The following is a 22537-nucleotide window of genomic DNA, read 5'->3' as shown; positions in this document are numbered from 1 at the left end:
GGTTATCATGGTACTGACAGTACTTTCCCTGAGTGATGAATATTCATTTTTGTCATTAGCAAACTCACATTATAGCTGCAGGCTTTCAGTGACAGAAATTGAACTATTTGACATACAGCATGCTTGTGCCCAAACAAACGTAAACAGATGCATCCTTGACAAAAAAAAATAGTCCTTTGGTAGCTACACCCCTCCTTCTCCTTGGACAAGCAATTTCACAATGTATTGTTACCTTGTTATGAATGGTTTCTGTCACCAAGGCCAGAAGAGTGATGTTTAAAGGGGGAGGGGGGAGTCAAGGCTGACTGCTAGCTGGAATCCTGGTGCTAATTAAAGGAGTGATTAAAACAATAGCCAAGCATCCCAGATATGGAACTTTTCTGGTGCCATAACACCAGTTATCAGTCACTTTCTCCCTCTTAAGCACATGCACACATCCTCAGCCACAAAAACATTATTTGCCTCTTCTAGAATGAATGAGATTTGGTGGTTAAGAAATTCAATAAAATCTCCACAAAACACCACTTAGCGAGCATTTTTAAAAACTGTTCTGAATGGAATCTTCACAATTCCGGAGAACAACTTTATGAAGGGCAAAAATTAAATATATATATTTTTACAGTTTTTCTCTCCAAGTGCAAACTAGTTTGGCTTTGTTTTCTAGAAAATTTTTCCAACATCTCTTTTGTTGTTAAGGCTAACAAATGAAGATATCAAATAGATCTTGGCCAAATGCTCTTTCCTCCGGACTCGTTTTATAAACTTCGAAAAACACCGGTTCCACCATTTTTGAGTTCACGCGTAGCACTCTACGTCGACTTCTGATTTTGGCCTGCACTAGAAACGTAAGATGTTCCGTTCCTTAACCATTGATCTTTAGGTCAACAAACAATCCCTCTTCTCTCCTCCCCCCCCCTTCCTGAAATATTACCTCTAAAAAGAATTAAGCATCGGAAACCGAGAGCCCAGCCAAACAAAACCGTCTGGATTCGCGCTCGCTCATCCAAGAACTTACCATAAAAACAAGCCAGCATCTCTCCGCTTCTCCTTTATGTCTTGCAGGGGAGGCTTCAGGGAGGGAGCGGGACACGAGCCCGCCCGTAAACCGCACAAAAACCTTCCCAGGACTTTGCAGGAGTATTTCCTCGAGCGAGAGCGGCGTCCGAAGTCCAGCGGAGGCTGCCGCAGATCCCGCCGGGCTTCCCTTCCGAAGGGGCTCGGGGAACAGCTTCGGGATAGCCGAGGGGACGAGGGGGGGGGTGACTACCGGGGTCCCCCGGGCGCGCCAAACTCCGCGGCGAGGCGGCCAATCGCCCCGTTGCTCGGAGGGCTCCACGCGTCCGCGACAGACAATCGAGGCGGGCGGCAAAGACAGGAAACTCCCCGCCGTAAACTCTCCCCAGAAGGAAAAGTGGCCTCTGGGCAGGCTGCCCTTTGCAGCCCGGGCTGCTTCGCCGCCGCCGCTGTTGTTCCCCCAGAGGCTCCTCGGGTTGCTTTTGTGCCTCCGCTTCCCTCCCTGCCCTGGCCGCCCCTCCTCCAGCCCTTCATGGCAGAGACAGCCCAGCTGGGAAGAGCCTGCCGCCCAAGCCAGCCCAGTGCCCCATCCTGAAAGCGGAGCCTGCTGATCTCATCACCGAAGGCGACTAATCCAATGACCGGGGAATTAACAACAGACGGCGACGCCCCTCACCTCCGCCCCACAGCATCCCCCATTGAGCAGGGGGAGCGGCAGGGAAGCTGGCGCGCACCGACCCCCCCCCCCGGTCCCGGGCTGGAGAAGTGCAATAGATCTTCCCTATTTCCTGCTCCGTTGCCAGAGTTCTCCTGCTACTGAGGCGGGAGCTGCATTATTTAACCCCTTCTCACAAAGTGGTGTGTGGCAACCGTATCTTTAATCTTTTGGGCTTTTTTTTTTTTAAAGGAATATGAAGAGTTCTCATGGGTCTGTTCAGGGGGACCAAACATTTCCTGAGGACGAGTTCAAACTTGTTCCAGGGGCCTGCACAGGCACACCGGGTCGTAACCCGTGTTGGATTTTAAACTCAAGCACTGTAAACTGCAGTTTAACATTCCAATTAGGGCCAGACAAAAGTTAAGTACTCGGGATGGGTACCTGGGTCAGTCGGGGTCAGCAACAGAAGAGCAAGTATCCAGTAGCACCTTAAAAAATTAACAAAAACTTTGTGATTTAACATCTTTAAGTAATGCTTGGGATAATGCTTTGGCGGGAGGTGGTGGGGGCTCTTAAATTTGGCATGTATTAGGGTTTGAGAACATTTTAATCCAACCCTGATAGTATTTCATTCCCACAAGGAAAAAAAAAATCCAAAATATGGTTACATTATAATAATGGCTTGCAGCCTCAATCCCTCCCCCCTTTCAGGGCTGTAGTAAAATATGCTCTCCTCCTTCTGGTTTGTGCCCTGAGTCTTAAAAGATATGCTGTTACCCATTCAACATCTACATAATTTCTTCTAAAAGGGATGGCCTGCAGGGGTGTTCTCCACCAGCCTGTGCTGTGTGTGCTGCATATGAAAAGGATTTTGCTTTCATTAAACTCAGAGAATGGGACAGCAATTCTTTATAAAAAGGAGAAGACTCTCCTTGTGATTGTTATATACTTTTCTTTCAGAGGAAGCAGATGTCTTTCCTCAAGGTACTTTCATTTTATCAGCATTGGAACAGCACCTTTTTCACACGGCAACCCTGTACCATCTGAATGTTCAATCGTCAGAGTGATTTGGCTATTTACAGTGCAAAGCTAGTACAGAAACACTTTGAATTAATAAATGTGCCATTAAGGGCAAACATCTTAACATTGATTCTCTAGGAATCAATCTGCTTCTTTGAAAAGGAATGCCAGCCTACACATCAGGAAGAATATTTTGAAAAAATGAAAACTTCTCAATGGCTTTTAATGGTATGTGGAAGTTTATCATTTCTGCTACCAATCCCTTTGGATTTGTTTGTTGTAGAGATGATCTGAAAGCTATTTGACTAATCTTAAGGATGTTCAGTTTGAAATGGCAAATTATTAAAGTATTAGCCTAAAGGAAGCGAGTTCTTATTTTGAGGCTTCTTCAATGCCAATAGTTTTGCCAGATACCTCTAAACCTAGCAACAGTTTAAAAAGAAACCCTAAAAATGTAGAAAACCATGGGAAATTATGAAAATTATGAAATTATGAAAAAGTCCAACACAAAATCCACCCCCCCTCCCAGGAATAACAATGGATGCTTATAACAGAGGTCACTGAAGTCAAGAACTGTCTCACCAACATGCTATAATTAGAGTTATAGAATCTTGAGCACAATGCCACTATGGCCATGGAAGATGATCTGAGTATGATGGAACAGTCTGGGTATCACAAGCAAAGTGGATCGAGCATGGACTTTTACTGTGTGTATATTGCATGGGCACATACCAATGGAGCTACTGGTGACTGGGAGGCTATGTGAAAGCATCCATCCACCAATAGGAGATGTGAGCCAGCTTTGGCTACACTGTAATGCTGGCACAACTTGCCCCCCCCCCCCCAAGGAATGACAGGAATTCCTGAAGATGACTCATCTCATGTTCAGGAAGGAGTTCAAGCCCACTCTCATTTTACTTTTTCCTATCAATCTGTGTCATCAAGAACAAAGCCAGCTGCCATTCTCTCCATATCTGGATTTCATTTCCTGTTGTGGTACAAGAATATGGAAGCACTGGGAGCTTTCAATTATATATTAGTGATTAGCTATAAAAGGTAAAGGTATCCCCTGTGCAATCACCAAGTCATGTCTGACCCTTGGGGTGACACCGTTTAGCGTTTTCATGGCAGTCTACGGGGTGGTTTGCCAGTGCCTTCCCCAGTCATTTACCCCCCAGCAAGCTGGGTACTCATTTTACTGACCTCAGAAGGATGGAAGGCTGAGTCAACCTTGAGCCGGCTGCTGGGACTGAACTCCCAGCCTCATGGGCAGAGCTTCAGATTGCATGTCTGCTGCCTTGCCACTCTGCGCCACAAGAGGCTCTTAAAGATTAGCTATACCAAATCCATATTGCAACTCTGGGTGCTTTTGAAAGCTGGCAATGGCAACAAAGATTGATAAAAATACATTTAAAAATGAATTTTAAAAAACCCATAATAGTCTCATTATAGGGCCTTTTGGAGGTCACATGTATCCCAGAGAACACATGGATTTCCCCAAATACCACTCCCCCACCCAAAGTCAGTGAGGAAAGCTGAAGCCCTTTCCCATTGTCATGATCCTAATCAGGTACCACTCATGCATGAACTGAGGAGGATCTGCAACTCACATCTGATTATGATAAGGTGGGGATTCCAGATCCAACCTATGTACTCTGTGGAGATAATTTTCATTTACTTCAACCAATAGTTTCACTACACTGTAAATACTCAAAAATCCATACAATGAAAGCATATTAAGCAAGTTCCATTGTATATCATCACAGGAATTTTATGATACCAGGGATATGCAGTGACCCAGGGGAAGAGTGTCCGCTTTGCATGCAGAAAATCCCAGGATCAGCCTCTTGCATTGTCATTAAGGTGTCAGAAGTAGGAAGTGATGGAGAAGATTTTTCTCTATTGAAAAACCACTGCCAGCCAGATAACAGATAATACCGAGATAGAGGGATCAAAGAGCTAACTTAGCATAAAAGAGGCTTACATATAGGGAAGACAAGAGTAAGATCATGGGACCACTGAATTTTAGTTGTGTGGCTTTTATGGCACATGGCAGTAAGGTGGAGTGTTTTAACTAACTTAGCCTCCTTATTTATTGAAGACAGGGGTGGGGAGTATAATCTCCTGTTTACAAACCAGGACATCACAAACCTATAGTATCCCATATACTACATTGTGAAATTCATAAAGAAAATGAGTGAACTTGCAAAAGTGACAAGATTTTTTTTAATTAACTGTTAACAAGAGATGCTATTCAGATTCAACATTAAGAATTAAAAACCTCTGATACAAAGCAGTAAATAGGAACTGTTAATCCAGGACCGACTATAGTATATAATCACTGTCACCCCCCTCCCCACCCCACCTTTGGCATATTCAAATTTATCCACATCATATCAAAAATAACTACTGTCCATGCTATAAATATTATTTCATTATAGAGGATGGTCTGTGCTAAACGTAAAGTAGAAAGCTGTTACAACAGCATACAGAATATCCAAAATCTTCCGCTGACAACTTGTATAAAGGTAAAAGGTAAAGGTATCCCCTGTGCAAGCACCGGGTCATGTCTGACCCTTGGGGTGATGCCCTCTAGTGTTTTCTTGGCAGACTCAATACGGGGTGGTTTGCCAGTGCCTTTCCCAGTCATTACCGTTTACCCCCCAGCAGCAAGCTGGGTACTCATTTTACCGACCTCGGAAGGATGGAAGGCTGAGTCAACCTTGAGCCGGCTGCTGGGATTGAACTCCCAGCCTCATGGGCAAAGCTTTCAGATGGCTGCCTTACCACTCTGCGCCACAAGAGGCTTGACAACTTGTATAATATTGATTAAAAGAGGGTTGCTGGTACTCAACAACATTTAAGATTTTCAACTTATTCAGAACTTGACCTTTCTCAAACATACTGTAAGGTGGCAAAGTGCATCATTTATATGAAAAAGAAAGACAAACTTGCTGAGATCAACTTCAGAAGGAAAACTTCTGAAGTTTTCCTTTGGTTCCTTTGTGTCACTCTGCCTTCTGAAGTCAAGTAGCTATAATTACAAGAGACAGAGAGCATTCTGTTGTAGCACAACACTTCTGCACTCTCAGAATCCTCCCCCCAGGTATGTGTGTGTGTGTGTATAAATATACACACATGTATACACACACATACATACATATCCACCCACCCACCCCCACATCTGGTTCTTCCAAGCCTTTTCAATTTTTGCTGCTAGCTTAAAACATTTCTTTTCCCCTGGGCTTTTTGTTGACATGTGCTTTAGCTGGCCTATCCTTAACATTTTAATAATTTAACATTAAAAATATATTCTAATAACATTTCAATTTTTAACATTTTTTCTGGATATGTTGATGTTGTGATTTCAAGTCTATTTCATCTTGATAATGTTTAAAACTGGTCATTCTGGCCAATAAATGGTAATTCTATAATCTAGAATCTCATATCTGAGACACGAATGCAACTTAATATCACTGGAAACACTAAATAATAGAGGCCAATTGGTTCTATGGACATTTCCAAAGAAGTAAATAATTGAGTTATATAATAATTCTATATAATACTACTACCACAAGTATAAAATAACAGGGACAACACACTGGTAACTTAATGGATATTGGTCAGATTTCTTTTTGCTTTTCTGAATAAATTAGTAGTTCTTTCAGGAGAAAATTCTATAATGTGTGAAAGTTATATCTAATCTGTATTATTTTCTAAGATCATAAATGTCTCAGGAAAAGACTTGTGACTTTTTAAACATTTTTAGAGATCATTCTTGTTATTTTCCAAGAAACCAGACTTCTTTAAAGTGGTAGACACATTCCAGTTATCAAGATGCATGAAAACCTTAACACAAAATGCACTATTTTGATTTATACAATGAAATCCAAATGTTTCTGCTTCCAGACTGTTCGCATGAAACATCTAACAGCAAGAGATGGAGGGAATGTCTTCTAAGGTTGTTTTGCATTTTGCTCAGGTCTCATCTTCATCAACTTTCCTAGTCCTTTGGGTTATGTCAGGTTCAGCTGTCTAAAGAAATTTGATTTCTCTATGGATCTGGCATTTTGGTATACAACTTTTTCTTCATGCAGAACGGTTAGGAAAACCAACACATAGGAACCATTTTCAAACTGTTTTTATATTCCATTTTAGTAACCAGCTACTAGAGGAATTAATTAGCTGTTCATACAAATCCTCTTGTGGCGCAGAGTGGTAAGACAGCAGAAATGCTGTCTGAAGCTGTCTGCCCATGAGGCTGGGAGTTCAATCCCAGCAGCTGGCTCAAGGTTGACTCAGCCTTCCATCCTCCCGAGGTCAGTAAAATGAGTACCCAGCTTGCTGGGGGGTAAACGGTAATGACTGGGGAAGGCACTGGCAAACCACCCCGTATTGAGTCTGCCATGAAAACGCTGGAGGGCGTCACCCCAAGGGTCAGACATGACTCGGTGCTTGCACAGGGGATACCTTTACCTTTACCTTTTACAAATCCACTAGTATTGGGTCAGCAAAGAATTGTTGAGCCACTTTTGAGGGAATCTGTTTTCTTCCATTTTCTACCTCTTCATTGTACTTCTGTGCTGTTTAAAATATCCTATTTTAAAGATGTGAACCTTTAGTACAACAGATGTTTTAATTCAGGAAGTGAAACATTACTGAGTTTGGTTTTTGTGTTTCAACTGTTCCATCTCATAACAAAATTCCATTAATATTTTGTCAATATTTCCTTTCACACTTAAAAAAATATTTTGTAGCTATTCTCTCTCCAACTGTATACGTATTTTATGTGTATATATTAATGTAATGTAAACAAAGTTCTGCAAATGACTCCCATCAGTGCTTTGTTCAAAATGGCCCAGATCCAGGGCTTAGCTTCCCATACATCTTCTAGTGACTTAGGGATAATTTAGATACTTCTCAGTGTTTGGCCTCTTCATTTAATTATTGTCTGCCAAAATATCTGAAGCAAAAGTGGTATTATCTGACTTGGATTACTATAGTTTGATTTTGCTTTATTTATACTGAGATGTGCTCAAAAATGAGAGAATGAAGTTTTATTAGTAGTAAATAAATTTTCTCTGGCACTATTTTTACTTCCCAGTACCAAATGAGTACACAAAGATGATGAACAATGATTGCCAATTTAAAACAGCATTGGGAATACATGAAGATAAATTGTTTTAAAGTTTGTTTTGTGCAAACGAACAAATAATCCAAATATTTTGGGGAATAACAAATAAGGCAGGCCAAATTATTTTCTTTAAAATGCCTGCTCTACTCATTTCCTGAACAACAGATGATTTCATTATTTTAAGCCCTTTTAAGTTTTCAACAAAAGACCTTCACTTGGGTTTAGTAATGTCCTTTTTTTTAAAGGTTGCTTTTCAAAGATTCATCAAAATGTGAATATTTTGTGCAATTTTTCCACTTTCTTTTTAAAATTTAGAATTGTTCATTTAGACTGAAAGCCCAGCAAAATATACCCACTATTGCTCAATTGGACTGTACAAAAGATTTGGCTACAGACAACCATCTGGGGGCTGCATATACAAAAGGCTGCTAGTAAGGGTGCAAACACAAAGGCGCCTTGGGGATATGGACGTGTGTTCAACACAAAGCTTCCCCATTGTCTTTTGTTGTGCACAGTATTCCCTACCCCCCCCCCCAAAAAAAAAAAAAGAATGCATGAGCTTCTAATCAAAGAGTGAACATCAGGGAGACACTCCTCAGATGGCAGCCATCAGTTTTAACTAGGACAGATGGTGAACAAAGGTGAAAGGCAAACAATACATATGAACCAACAAGCGAGCAACTCTGCACTTGTATTAAAATTTGTTACTGAAGTTCAGACAACATATGTTGGGAAATAAAACTTTTGGTGGTATAAAACTAGTACATCGACAATCCATGACTCTGGTAATTTACAATAAAGCACATGCATATCTCCCAGTGAGTTCTTTACCTCAGAGGAACAACTATTACTGAACTTAAAAAGCAGTAAATCAACTGATGGTTTGTATATTTTAACATGATTGTTCTGTTCAGGGATTCTGTAAAAGCAAAAGGCAAATAATCAAGAGGTTTTATTGGCAAAAGCACTGAACATCTTAAGAAACACATTGTGTTCTTTTCTGTTTCTTCTGTATTTTTAATGCCAATAAAGGTATTTTGATTCTGATTCTGTATTTTGTGTAGTCTATTCCCATTGTTTGGATTTTAACTTATAATGGAACTGTTTGAGTCTGTTTTTTTGTGAACACAGGTGTTCCTCTTGATATCGGCTCATAGAGGTATGACTGTCATCTGTCAGTCCCAAGTGATCTGAGAGCAATGAGATCAAATGCACACAGCAAAGAAAATACAGAGTGGCTGGAATGATTTATTATTTAAAAGAGAAAACAATCATTATTACTGGAGAAACATATGGATAGAGATACCTATATGTTTGTCCCAATAGTACAAACAGTAGGTCCTTAGGGCTAATTAATATCTGAAAAATAGCTCTGGGAAGGTTTGAACTTCCATTCCATCAGACCATGGTCTTAATAAAACTGGTCTCCATGCAGTGGTTAACAGCATTTTTTGAAACTGCAAATGCTGATCATGAAACTCCTTGTGTGGTTTGGTCCCAAGAGCAATTTAACATTAAAAAATAACAGAGACAGGAGGAAATTAGACTGGAATTAGCTTGTACTACTCTACAAGTCTCTCATTAATATCCCCATTTCACAGAGACTGTCAGGAAGAGAAATATTTAATAATAATTATGGAAATTCAGTTATATTGACTCTAGGGGAACTTCCTTCAAGGAAGATTATTATTATTATTATTATTATTATTATTATTATTATTATTATTATTATTATTATCTTCCTCAAGGTTATTTCATAAGCTGAGAGATTTTGAACAACACCTAACAGATTGCATATGTAAACAATCACCATTATTCTTAGCTCTTTTTTAGACATTCAGAATGTGGAATTATAGTTTGTCAGAATGCATGTCAGGTCTCATGTTTAACGATCTCTTATATTACCATCTGCTGAGGTATGATTACAAAGCAGCCTTCTTAAAGCTAAGAAGATATTACCTGGATAGTAAACTGCCTACCTGCCTCTTGATATCACTGTAGAAAATTTGGAGTATAAGTGAAATAAAATCTCCTCACATGTGAGATGATGACACAGTGTGGCATTCAAAAGAGAATTCAGAAAAATGACAACATCTGCTCTACTTGACGTGAGTTTTACTGGGGCAATAACGCTCTGTATTCTTGGTGCTTGGGGGGCAACAGTGGGAGGGCTTCATGTATTTATATTTTTCTTTCTCTCCACAATAATGCAAAAATGATGTTCAAGACTGCCCTAGGGCTTGGTGTGAGACGTTTTGGTAATACTATAAGGTCCAGTAAAGAAGCACTATGCAATCTGTGAAACTTGTTGGTTGGTTTGCTTTGTAGGACTCAATCTCACAGAGGAATAAACACATTTGAATTTCATATGGGAAAGATGTTGCATATTATGTGTGCTTTGACCCACAGATATGTTCAGAATCTTCTGGGGAAAGTTGTCTATTTTTTTATTATCTTTACTGAGGAAGAAAACTGATGTATGGACATCCACTAGCCTCTTATGGATTAGCCCATCTGCCTTCCCAGATGGGAAAAGAGCTGGCAGAGGAGAAGCAACTGCTCACAAAAAGGCAAAGGGGAGTGAAAATGGCAGCACTCCCCCTCCTTTGAGAAAACGTGAGCTCTGAATGAAAGTAATACTAGAATATGATGTGTCTATGTCTTGTTGTCAAATAATAGAACAGTGCTTTTCAGAGGAAACATAGAAATCTGTGACAGCCTATGCAAGGGGGGGAGTCCCTCAAATAGAGAATCACAAAACGCCAGACTATTGTTCAGAGTTCATAGGAACTCTGCCATTCAGTGATGTCTCTAAAAAGAATCTTGGTCTGAGCATTACCTAGTTTTAGCTATCAAAGAATGAGCAGCATTGAAAGATTACCTCAACATTTTTTGGTTCTGAATTTCTGGAGCATCTGGAATCACAATTTTCTCTGCTTTTTGCATTACCATGTCTCACACACACAAACACACAAACACACACCATCCCCATTGTCTTTCAGCATACATCAATTACTTGTAATTCTTGGGCACTTGTTTGTATACATGATACTGTTCTCCCAGTAAAATTAATTGAGTGATCCTGGGAAGAGTTACTCCAGGATAAGCCAACTGATTTCAATGAGGCTAGAGTAACAGGCAGAACAATCCTCCGTGGGTGTAACACTGCAGTGTAACACTGGTGCCATTGGTCACCTCCCCAGGGGGGGAAATTCCCAAATGTGGGATTAAGGTGCTCAGGCAGTATTGGTGGGTGCCGCTGTGGTGGCATCTATAGCATTTCTGCTGCAACATTCTGACCCAGCATTGTTGCTTGTATAATATTGTTGCTAGTATAATAGACAGGAGAGGCAGGACCAATGGGGACCAAGTCAAGCATCCATCATTGGCAAGAGGCAGAAAGGGGTTGACCACAGGTACCTTGATGCTCCCCTGCAGCACACACCTCTTAAAGAGACCACCTCCAGTCAGAAGCCCCGGCCACCTGTAACTGAGGAGGGGACATCAACCTCGCAGAAACACTCCACTCCACAGGGACACAATGGTGTTGCTCTGCACAAAGAGTACACATGGCCACTGAGAGCCACAATAGGCAATAATGTGAATATGCAGGCAGCCTCCACTCACCAGTGGCTGCCCCAACCAGAAGGGTAGCCACACTGTGGAAGGTATTCCCATACAACCTCCACTGGAAGACAAGTGTGTGTGTGTGTGGGGGGGCTGCTGGGGCTCATTGAGGAAAGGGTGACTGGAATGGGTTATGCTGAATCAGGACTCTATGCCTAGGAACCTGGCAAGGGGCCAAATACCCCCCCCCCTAGCCATGACTCTTTGGCCAAGGGAACCTCCCTCACCACTGCCATACCTGCCCCCCCTCTGCCTGATAAGGCAGGGCTGCTGCTATTTGAAGATGTCAACTCTGCCCTATGCATTGCTAGGTGTGCTGGTTAGGGGCACCAACGTCTAATCTGGCGAGCCAGGCTTGATTCCTCGCTTCCCCACAAACTGACACAACTGACACAAAGCAGGTCAGGAAACTGGTAGAAACACCACCAAGACTGCAGACAATGGCTAGACTCTTTACAGACTTATATAGGGAGTTTTCCTACAAATGCCACTGGTTCCATACAAGCTGAGGACTATCAAGTGCTCATTCCTTGTCTAGTCCCTGCCTCAGTGCAAGTCCTTTGCCTCTTTTGCTTCTGGAGTGCTTCAGGAGATCATGGCACCTGTCTATGCTGGAGCCTCTAGCCAAGAGGACCCTTGTGATTCAGAGGAAGTATTGATGCTCTCCAGATTCCCTTGATGCTAGCTCAGGGACCCTTCAAGACTCGCCCTCACAAGAGGGGTCTGCCATGGGCAATTTAGGTATGGGTTGTCCTCTTCCTCTGATAAGGACTCATCCTCCCATGCTACACTGGTTATCTAGGTATTATACAAGAGTTTGTGCAAGCAGAACTGTCCTATTTCTCTTTCTACTTGTGCATCACTGGATCCAAACCCTTATTTTTACCAGCTGTGATCTATCACCTGCTTTGGTTGCCAAATGTCTCTCTCTGGCTGGTCTGCCTCTTATATCCTGTTTGAAATTTAGCAGGCATGATTTGAGGTTTGAGAGGCATAGTCCCTAGGAATGCCATGTCAATTGAATAGCAGAACAATTAAAACAAAACCTTTCAAACCCCAAGATGTGTGTGCACAGATGCTTCACTGATCATTTGAAATCTTGAAGTGTGAATGTTTGTCTGAAGAAAGTTCACAGAAAACCCTGATCAATATTATGTGACCTGGCATACTGATGCCTTTCTGTTCATTTGTCCTTCAATAAGAAAGCAGAGTTGTGTAGGATATTGAACATATCTTGTGGCAAAGGGGAAGTATAAACAGAGGCATCACATCAAAATCACAAGATGTCATATTCCCATTGTATACGGCACTGGTCAGACCACACCTGGAGTACTGTGTGCAGTTCTGGAGGCCTCACTTCAAGAAGGATGTAGATAAAAATGAAAGGGTACAGAGGAGAGTGACGAGGATGATCTGGGGCCAAGGGACCAAGCCCTATGAAGATAGGTTGAGGGACTTGGGAATGTTCAGCCTGGAGAAAAGGAGGTTGAGAGGGGACATGATAGCCCTCTTTAAGTATTTGAAAGGTTGTCATTTGGAGGAGGGCAGGATGCTGTTCCCATTGGCTGCAGAGGAAAGGACACGCAGTAATGGGTTTAAACTACTAGTACAACAATATAGGCTAGATATCAGGGAAAAAAATCACAGTCAGAGTAGTTCAGCAGTAGAATAGGCTGCCTAAGGAGGTGGTGAGCTCCCCCTCACTGGCAGACTTCAAGCAAAGGTTGGATACACACTTTTCTTTGATGTTTTAGGATGCTTTGGGCTGATCCTGCGTTAAGCAGGGAGTTGGCCTAGATGGCCTGTATGGTCCCTTCCAACTCTATGATTCTATGATTCTAAGTAATAAATACATGACAATATTTGTACATTTAAGCATCTACATTCAAGCATTCATAAGATCCACACACTGTGAAGTAATTCAACAACATGCTTCAACACAAACAGGTATTCCACTAATATCTGCACCAAACATGTTCTTTAACTGAGTTAGTTCATGCCTAAGAGAATACCTTACAATAAACTCTGCATGGATTTTGAAAAGGGAAAAAATAAGGGATCTAAAATGTACTATACATAACTTCAAAGACACAGATTTGCAGTGTACAGAAAATTGAACATTTTTGCCTTCCAAAGACAGAGAGAGACTAGAGAGAAGTATGAACAAAACAGATATTCAAAGTGATAGTGCAGGGGAGCCATGACATAACTTGGTCAAAAAAAGGGGAAACCAGAGCACTTGATATGAAATTGCATGAAATCCGGCCAGGAGGCAGGAAGACTTAGTTCAAGTTGAAAGCAATGAGACATGGCACACACAACGGTGTATTGAATTGAAACACACACAGAATATCAGAATTGGAGATATTCAATGTTGCTGTTATATATGTAGCACCATAAAGTACGTGAAGATGTCAATAAACAAAAGAAAGAGGTCTCTGCTTAAGCCTGGCTAAAAGTTTTAAAGAAGATAAGGATGAAGGTGTATATTTAGGAGGGAATTGAAGGTTTAAAGACATCAAATAAAAATAGTGGATTTGTATATAACAGCAGGCGAGTTTGGTTTTGTGCAAGGCTTGCTCTAAATGATGATGAATGTATGAACTCTTGACTATGATTAGATTACACAGTAATAAAAATAGTATTGTGTAGGTGTTTGTCAGCAGCATCCAGAAAAACAAGTCAGACTCTGGGCTATTAGATGGCATTGATAGTTGATACTTTTAAAATGTCCTGACGTGATGTCAGGAGATCGATGCATGGATTTCCCATGTTTTCTTTTTAAATTGCAAACAGCAGCTGCAGGAAGGGGAACAATTTGGTTGGGACCATATGCTGCCAACAGAAGAGGTTAACACTATCTCCCTCTCAAACCTTGGGAAACGTTATTTGTCCTTTGTAGGAAATACATTAGAGAAGAAATAATTTCAAGATTTTTCTTTCATTGCACATGGTATTCTGTACAATGTATTGTATTTTGTATGTTTATATGTACTCATGTGTTATGTATACATTATGACTCATATTGACATATGTGTTCTACATTTTGGTGTTTGGACTAATTTAAACTGTCCAGTATATATATTTTACAACAAGGCTATCCTACTACAGTTTTGTCCATTGGTTTGTTGCAAGGAGACCTGTCTCATTTTGTTTATTTGGAAATATGCAAGCACCATGTGGAAAATTGCTCTAAGGGGCGAAGTGAAGTAAAAAATACACTGCAGAGGAAAGGGATACCTCCTTTTCGTTCCAAACACTACAGGTCCAATTTGAGACACCCACACTAGCTGCTATTTGCTATTTCAAAACTCCAAGATCTACTAATGATTCCTGCAAAATGATGTCCAATGTGGCTTATTATAGTGGGGGGGTTTATTTAGAAAATATCTAAAATGTATATGCTCCTCCTAAATGCTGATTAGGGTTGTGCGATTCGGCTGGTTCGGCGGCCGTTCCCTCCGGGCGCAGCCAGCGCCACTCCGCGCGGGGGGGAGGGCGGTGCCGGCAGCGGCGTGACAGCGGGCGCAACCACGCAGGCGTGCCTGTGAGGTTGCGCCCGCTGTCACGCCGCTGCCGGCACCGCCCTCCCCCCCGCGCGGAGTGGCGCTGGCTGCGCCCGGAGGGAACGGCCGCCGAACCAGCCGAATCGCACAACCCTAATGCTGATTATTACTCTCGTCTGTAAATAAAAAAAGATAGGTATTCAGATATGTATGTTTTTAATACAATGTTTTGGCACCACAGAAATATATTTAATACTTGAATGTGTGATATGTCTATGCTGAATTTTATGCCCTAGAAAATAAAAAGATGGTCATGATCCAGACATAATTACAATGCAATCCTATGCAGAGTTATTCCAGTCTAAGCCCACTCTGTGCTTAAATAATTTCAGCTAGAATCAATTGGATGGAAAAGTGTTTAACCTTGGCTTGTGTCCCCGGGGGAGGGGGGGCTGACATATCAACACATTATTATTTATTTATTATTTCGATTCCTATAACTGTCCCTCCTGGCAAACAGGCTAAGGACAGTTAACAACATAATGATTAAAATATCACAATTAAATAACAATAGAATAGAAAAACACAAGTTGTTCAAAGGAATAAAATACAATTAAAATACCTCTCTCAATTCCTTTACTACTTCCATATCTGAAGAAACTGCCATTGAAATAACTAATTTAATCCAGGGGAGCATGTCACAGGAGAGGGCCAGTTTGCATGATGCTACTCAAGAGCCAGTTTGGTGTAGTGGTTAGGAGTGTGGACTTCTAATCTGGCATGCCGGGTTCGATTCTGCACTCCCCCACATGCAGCCAGTTGAGTGACCTTGGACTCACCATGGTACTGATAAAATTGTTCTGACCAAGCAATGATATCAGGGTTCTCTCAGCCTCACCAACCTCACAGTGTGTCTGTTGTGGGGAGAAGAAACGGAAGGCGACTGTAAGCTGTTTTGAGCCTCCTTCAGGTAGAGCGGCACATAAGAACCACTTTCTTCTTCTTCTTCTTCTTCTTCTTCTTCTTCTTCTTCTTCTTCTTCTTCTTCTTCTTCTTCTTCTTCTTCTTCTTCTTCTTCTTCTTCATTCAGTCGAGTATGACTCTTGGTGATAACATGGCACAGCTGCTGCATTATCCTTGATCCCACACCGCCTCCCTCAGCCATGCAATGTTCTGGCTGGTGTCTACCCCAATCGCATCCAACCATCGCACTCTCATTTGGCCTGGTTTTGGCCTGGTTTCCTTTTTCCACTGACCAATCCTAGCATATTTCATTTCTCCATTGCGCTGGGTCACATTATTTGTGCCAACCAAATGCCTAGCGGAAGAGCTCCCTTTTGCAGGCCCTTCAAAAATGAGCCAGCTGTTGAAGGACCCACTGCTCTCCTGGGAGCTCATTCCACCAGGTAGGAGCCAGGACCAAAATAACTTTTCTGCCCACCATTGGTTAACTGACTTTTTCCCCTTGCCATTTTCTCAACCTCATTTCGTGGGGACAGCCATTGTGTCTCAACTAAGAGGACAGGTGCATTGTGGAGAACATTACTCTTGATGGATTTGATTTTGTAAATGGCTCGTGTTAGATATGAATGGAGAACAGAGAAATGGTTTCGCTATACATTAAATTATCCCATTTTTCCCAACTGCAAAAGTTAAGTTCCTAATCCTAGATATATGCTGGTGCTTCAATATATGATTCCTAAGTCCTGTAAGTAAATGATTTTTTAAAAAAGAAAAAAAAAACTCAGGATATTAACTATTTTCTCTGTCACTCTGGAATGTATTTTGCCCTGAAATTATCAGTCAAGGAAAACAAAAACAAAAACTTGCTACTCGGGGGGGGGGGTGTCTTTGTTTGAAACCAGGACATTTCAGTAGGAGCTCCCCCCACCACCACCACCAAAACTAATCAATGAAGCTATGCTACTCTAAGCACCAACAGTTTAGCAGCAACTATTCAAACAAATGTGTAGATTTTGTCAGACTGAAGTTCCTGTCTTAAATTATTCTTTTTATCATGGACTGAAGCCTAAACAAAATATGGTAATTACTATCAGCTGTGTGTGCTTTTGTCCACAAAGAATTGCTTCATATAAAAACTTACTTCAAATCTCATCTCATATGTATATATATATAAATGGAGGGGGGCGAGAAAGAGAAAACGATGATGAAATTGCTCAGTGGATTGACTATAAATGAAACTGCTTGGCAACATCTTTTATATAAAGGTGGGAAAACAAAAGTGGAACAAGACCTATTAAGCCATTTTTCAGCTAAAAGGAAGTATATAGCAGTGCTTTATTTTCGAAAGAACCATATAGGCTGCAAACTGTATTTAAATGTGGGCCAGAGTACCTGAAGCATCATTTCTTCCCACAGCTAAGAGCCTCCTCCAATCCCTCCTGTCTGTGTGCTGGCCTTCAGAGGTGAGTCTGGTGGGGACTGGAGACAGGACATTTTCTAAGGCAGCACTTCACCCTTGGAATATCCTTCCCATCAAGGCTCACCCAGGCCCTTGTGAACTTTTAGGTGCTATGACAAAGCATTTCTTTCCCCCAGGATTTTAATTAAGGGATTTACCTGTTTTTAGGCTGCTTTATAATCTTTCTACTTCAAACTCTATATTATGGCTTTTTATGTTGTTTTTATGTCTCTGGCTTATTATCGCAGTCAAAACAAACACTTTAAAAAGACCTTGCAGTAGACTTACAGTGCAACACTGTCCAATCTACACCCATTGATTTTTGTAGTAGAGTAACTCTGAATAGGATAGCAGTGTGAATTTTTCTATAAAGCACAATCCTGACACAATGTCAGAGGAAGAAACTTAACTCAAATGAAATGTGGTATTGTAGAATTTTATGAATAGCGTGGATCACCAAAAAGAAAAAAAAGGGTTATAGATAAAAGCAAACATGATCTTTCCCTAGAAGCTATGACTAAACTGAGGCTATTGTACTTTGGTCACATTATGAGTAGGCAAGAATCACTGGAAAAGACAGAAATGCTTGGTGTAGTGGTTAGAAGTGTGGATTTCTAATCTGGCGAGCCAGGTTTCATTCCACGCTCCCCCACATGCAGCCAGCTGGGTGACCTTGGGCTCGCCATGGCACTGATAAAACTGTTCTGACCGAGCAGTAAGATCAGGCCTCTCTCAGCCTCACCCACCCCACAGGGTGTCTGTTGTGGGGAGAGGAAAGGGAAGGTGACTGTAAACTGCTTTAAGCCTCCTTCGGGTAGAGAAAAGGCGGCATGTAAGAACCAACTCTTCTTCTAATAATAAAAATTGAAAGAATCAAGATCCAACATGAGTGATTGACTTAATAAGATATAGCCCTCAATACATAAGACCTGAGTGCAGCTGTTAATGATAAGATGCTTTGGAAAACATGAATTCATAGGGTTGCCATAAAGTGGAAGCGACTTGACAGCATTTAACACACACATAAAAATATGAATATTTGCTTTTGCAAGACTGCTACTTATCCTAGTGAGAATATGCTTCATATCTGCTTGAATGCTATCATAGACTTTCCAGACACAGTTAATGTGTACAAATCTGAGTAGTTTAGAAATGTGCCAGGCAGAGGTTTCAGGATGTATTACTACTATAAATGCAACTTGGTTTAAATCTCACAGCTTCTTCTGGAGACAGTACTATTTGCACAGGACAGAAATGCCCTGTGGTAAATTCTGAGCACCCTCTGCAAAACTGTAATTCTCAGGTTTCTTGCAAGAGGTTGTGATAGTTATATTAGCGTACAATCAGCAGACTGTTTAGTCAAGAGCTGTTGAAACTGACAGGTTTTTTAAAACTCTTGCAACTCTTCTAAACCTTTGACTCACTCCTTCAGGTACACAAATGCAGAAGTTGTTACCCCGGGATAACTAAGTATGTAAACAGATCTGATATGTGGAAAAATGTAAGTAATTGCATGTATGAAATAAAATACTTTCATAATAGCTTCAACATTTTGGGAAACTGAACTGCTAAAATTAATTATCATTGGTTACTATTTCTTGAGATCACAGAATTAGCAATACTGCTGAATGATAGAGTGAAGGTTAAATGTGTAAATACAAAACTATCCAAACTGTAAGAAGGAAGGAAGGAAGGAAGGAAGGAAGGAAGGAAGGAAGGAAGGAAGGAAGGAAGGAAGGAAGAATAGCACAGGCAGATTTGTGCTTTGATGCTTCCTTCAGCATTCAGGAGCACAAGGCATTGGACTTCAGCCTCCTTGTTCCTTGTACACTCAAGACACAGAATAATTTCCCCACTCTTATTCCCCCAAAAGTATTGTCTGTCACATTTTATTACACAAATATTGAAAAGCTGATAAGTGTCCTACTTAAAGAGACAGGGCTTAATCTGTAATCACTTCAAAGACCTCTCAGACTCATCTGCCTTCAGTTTAACTGCACCTTTGATGTTCTCACTAATCTTCATCTAACCCTCAGCTCAAGAAAACATAATCACAACCAGTTTTAAGAATATGCCAAATATAAACCACCAGTAGGCTCAGCCTGGTGACTGAACATATTAGAAGATTTTTTTTTAAATGCACAGTTAGGCTCCTAAACACTGGTGGCTGAGGACAGGACAATAGTTTTAGTATCCTAAAGTGAAGCTTGTACATGGAATGGAAGGTGCCATCAGATTACAATTATTGGTGCCCCTCATGGGGTTTTCAAGGGCAGGCATTCAAAGGTGGTTTGCCATTGCCTGCATCTGCGTACCACACGTGGACTTCCTTGGTGGTCTCCCATCCAAATAGTAATCAGGGCCAAGTTAGGTTCTGAGATCTGATGAGAGTGGATTAGCCTGGGCTAGTGACTATTATTCACAAAATTTTCAGGGTAGCCTCATGTGGAAGTAGGGTGTTCTCAATTTGTTATGCTTTTAGCCCAGCCTCCTGAATGGCCAGATAACCCTATATAAACTTCCTGAGTCAGGTCAACATATTTTGGACATACTGCCTCAGGACTATATTGGCTCTTCAGCTAGCTTAAATAAATTGTTGTCAAGTTCTGATCAATATTTGACTGCTGTTGTAGCATATAACCATGTGGTAATTCCTTGTTAAACCATTTCTTAAAGTTCAGGATCGTACCCCGGACCATTCCCAATGTCCGCATTGGGAGCCTATGTCCCCATTTGCCCTCTGTTTGCCCCTGCTTTGAGCCCCCAGATTATTTTCCACACTGAAGTCCAGGGACAGGAAATAGAAACTTCTTGGCAGCCTCACCCCCTCCACTTGTCCATCCTGACTAAAACAGCCATGCATCTGCCACTGCCATTTTGCTGCCTTTGTCTGACATCATGTTGCCTTTAAAAAAAAAACTCAACCACAATTGTGTTATAACATGATTCCACTATAAGAAACCCGTTCCCCCCCTTACCCGCTGCCCCATGCCTCTGTTTATTCTAAGCTCCACTTCAGAAGCCCATTGAGAGACCCACAGTTCCTGGAAGGCAGACAGCCCCCTTCCAATAATGCAAGAGCCAAGCAAAGGAGTTGCAGGGAGTGGCGCTGGATGGCAGACTCCAAGCAATTTGTCTTTGTCTGACCAGGGCTGGACCTTGCATTGCTGGAGGCTGTAGGAAAGGTGTGGGGCTTTCATGGGGGGGGGGTGTTCTGAAGAGGATACAAGAAGTTTAAGGACATAAGAACTGGACGTGGCCTGTGCAAGCTATCCTCTGAGGTGATCTGGAGCAAGATCACCATTGCCTCACCTGCACAGCCTGTCCCTCTTTCACCAACCCAAGGCAGCGGCGATCTTGCTCCAGATGTAGGTTTTTTTCATGAAGTATGAGAGGAAGCCAGGGGAAGTTCTGTTTGTAGAAAAACTGACTTTGCCTCATTTTACTGCTTTCTGGCAGGCACAGGACCATCAAGTTTGCTGTTAGGAGGTCACTTTTTGAACTACATTGTAGCTATAAATAGCTACATGTTTGAGGAACTAAAGGTCAGTAACTTACATTTGAAGTGGTTTGTAGCTATGTATCATTTATATCTGTGTAAATACATTTGAGGAAATGAACTTTCTAGGGACTGTTAAACTTCTTGTTTCAAGTGCAGGCTGCATTATTTCTTCATCGGGGGATTGTCTGAGTCTTGAGTTGTCAGTGCCGAAGGAAGCAAATGAATGAAAGCCAGTGTTTTAAAGCAGATAGACTTCATCCCTTCCCTTGAGTGCTAAAAACTGGAAAAGTGCTCAACTCTATAACAAAATTTGTGGGATTCCTTCGACAGGGAGATTTGTCTGCCTCCTCTATCATTGTCTTCTGCCAGAAGGGACGTTCGTTTTGTGTTCTCTTATGAGACTACTTCCTGTGTTATGATTGTTGTTTTAACAATCATAAAAATCAGTTTTAACACTGATTTTAATGTCTTTGTAACTGTTCATCATCTTCAGAACTCTAATTGGGTAGGTCAGTGGCACAAAATGTCTTAAATAAATACAAAAGTAGTCAAGGAGGATGAATGTGTTGTTGTGGCAACATTTCAGACTCACCTCAAGTGCATGTGTAAAGAATCAGCCCTAACTATCAAAAATGAAACCCTATACATTCTTAGGTGGTTGGAGAAAGAAAGATAACTGAAATCACTGAAACATGTTTAAACAAACAGCCAGAAAACTGGGTAACTGTATCTCAGACGTATTAAGTAGCCTTATATTATATGCAAAGAATCTTTAATTTAAATCCAGTGATTAAATCTAGGACCTTCTACATTCAATGCATTTGGTTTGCCCAACTGTCTTAAGTTTAACACCTCGACCTATGATTAATTCAATAATAAAAGCTATGGCTAATTGCAATGCCATCTATTTAAATGAGCAATTCGAACTGAAACTATGTTTTGGAAAACAATATCCCACAATTTTCCAGCCAATGAGGCATCTATTGTCAGTTTTTGCTCATTTACATATATTTGCTCATTCACATGGTTTTTGAGGTATGTACACCAAAGCTTACATCCAGAATAAAACTCTGTTGGTCTTTGTTGGTCTTAAAGGTGTCCCTGGACTCTCCATTTCCTAAGTGTCACTGAGTTTAATTAATGCTGGAAAAAGCATACTGAGTTCAAATTAATTTTTTACAGTATTCTTATAAAAGATAGAAAAAAGGACTGAAGACATTTCCGCCAATATACAGTAATAATCGCTGGTTACATCCACCCTGCTTTCTTTAAACAAAACTTCAGTGTTATGCAAAAGTTTTCCTATAAAATGAAGGAAGTGGAAATGAATTGACAATAAAGCACAGTATGTCTTGATTCTAAATACATTCATTTAGCAATTGTCAGACAGATGGTACTATCTGTGCCATCTGTTTTGAGAGGAAACCTATAGATTCTAAATGGAATAATAAACACACGTTGTTACTGCCATTATTTGGGCAACTGCATGCTTGGCCAGGATTTTGAAAAGGAAAACCAGATGACTCTATTTAGTGGTATTCTTTTCCTATGACTACTTTTACAGCAAAGTCAATCTGATGTCCATTTTTCCAGCATCTGCAGAATGTCATTGCATACACCTGCAATATATATGCTCACAACAAACAGTGCTGTT

General features: G+C 41.1%; 1 protein-coding gene across 3 annotated transcripts in view; it reads right to left on the bottom strand.

Annotated features, from left to right (window-relative positions):
• SPSB4 (splA/ryanodine receptor domain and SOCS box containing 4) overlaps positions 1–22537 on the bottom strand; it is a 192778-nt gene that overhangs the window by 74907 nt on the left and 95334 nt on the right. Inside the window, exon 1 of one of the 3 annotated variants that reach the window (XM_077348942.1) lies at positions 1016–1690. The exons of the other annotated variants lie outside the window; for them this stretch is intronic. The gene's annotated coding sequence lies outside the window, so the exon portion shown is untranslated. Of the gene's footprint in view, positions 1–1015; positions 1691–22537 lie in introns of those variants that run through there. 3 annotated transcript variants of the gene reach the window in all.

The sequence above is a fragment of the Paroedura picta genome, chromosome 8 (assembly GCF_049243985.1).
Source record: "Paroedura picta isolate Pp20150507F chromosome 8, Ppicta_v3.0, whole genome shotgun sequence".
Lineage (NCBI taxonomy): Eukaryota > Metazoa > Chordata > Lepidosauria > Squamata > Gekkonidae > Paroedura > Paroedura picta.
Note: the sequence above shows the minus strand (reverse complement) of the source record. Positions and strands in the feature narration are given on the sequence as shown.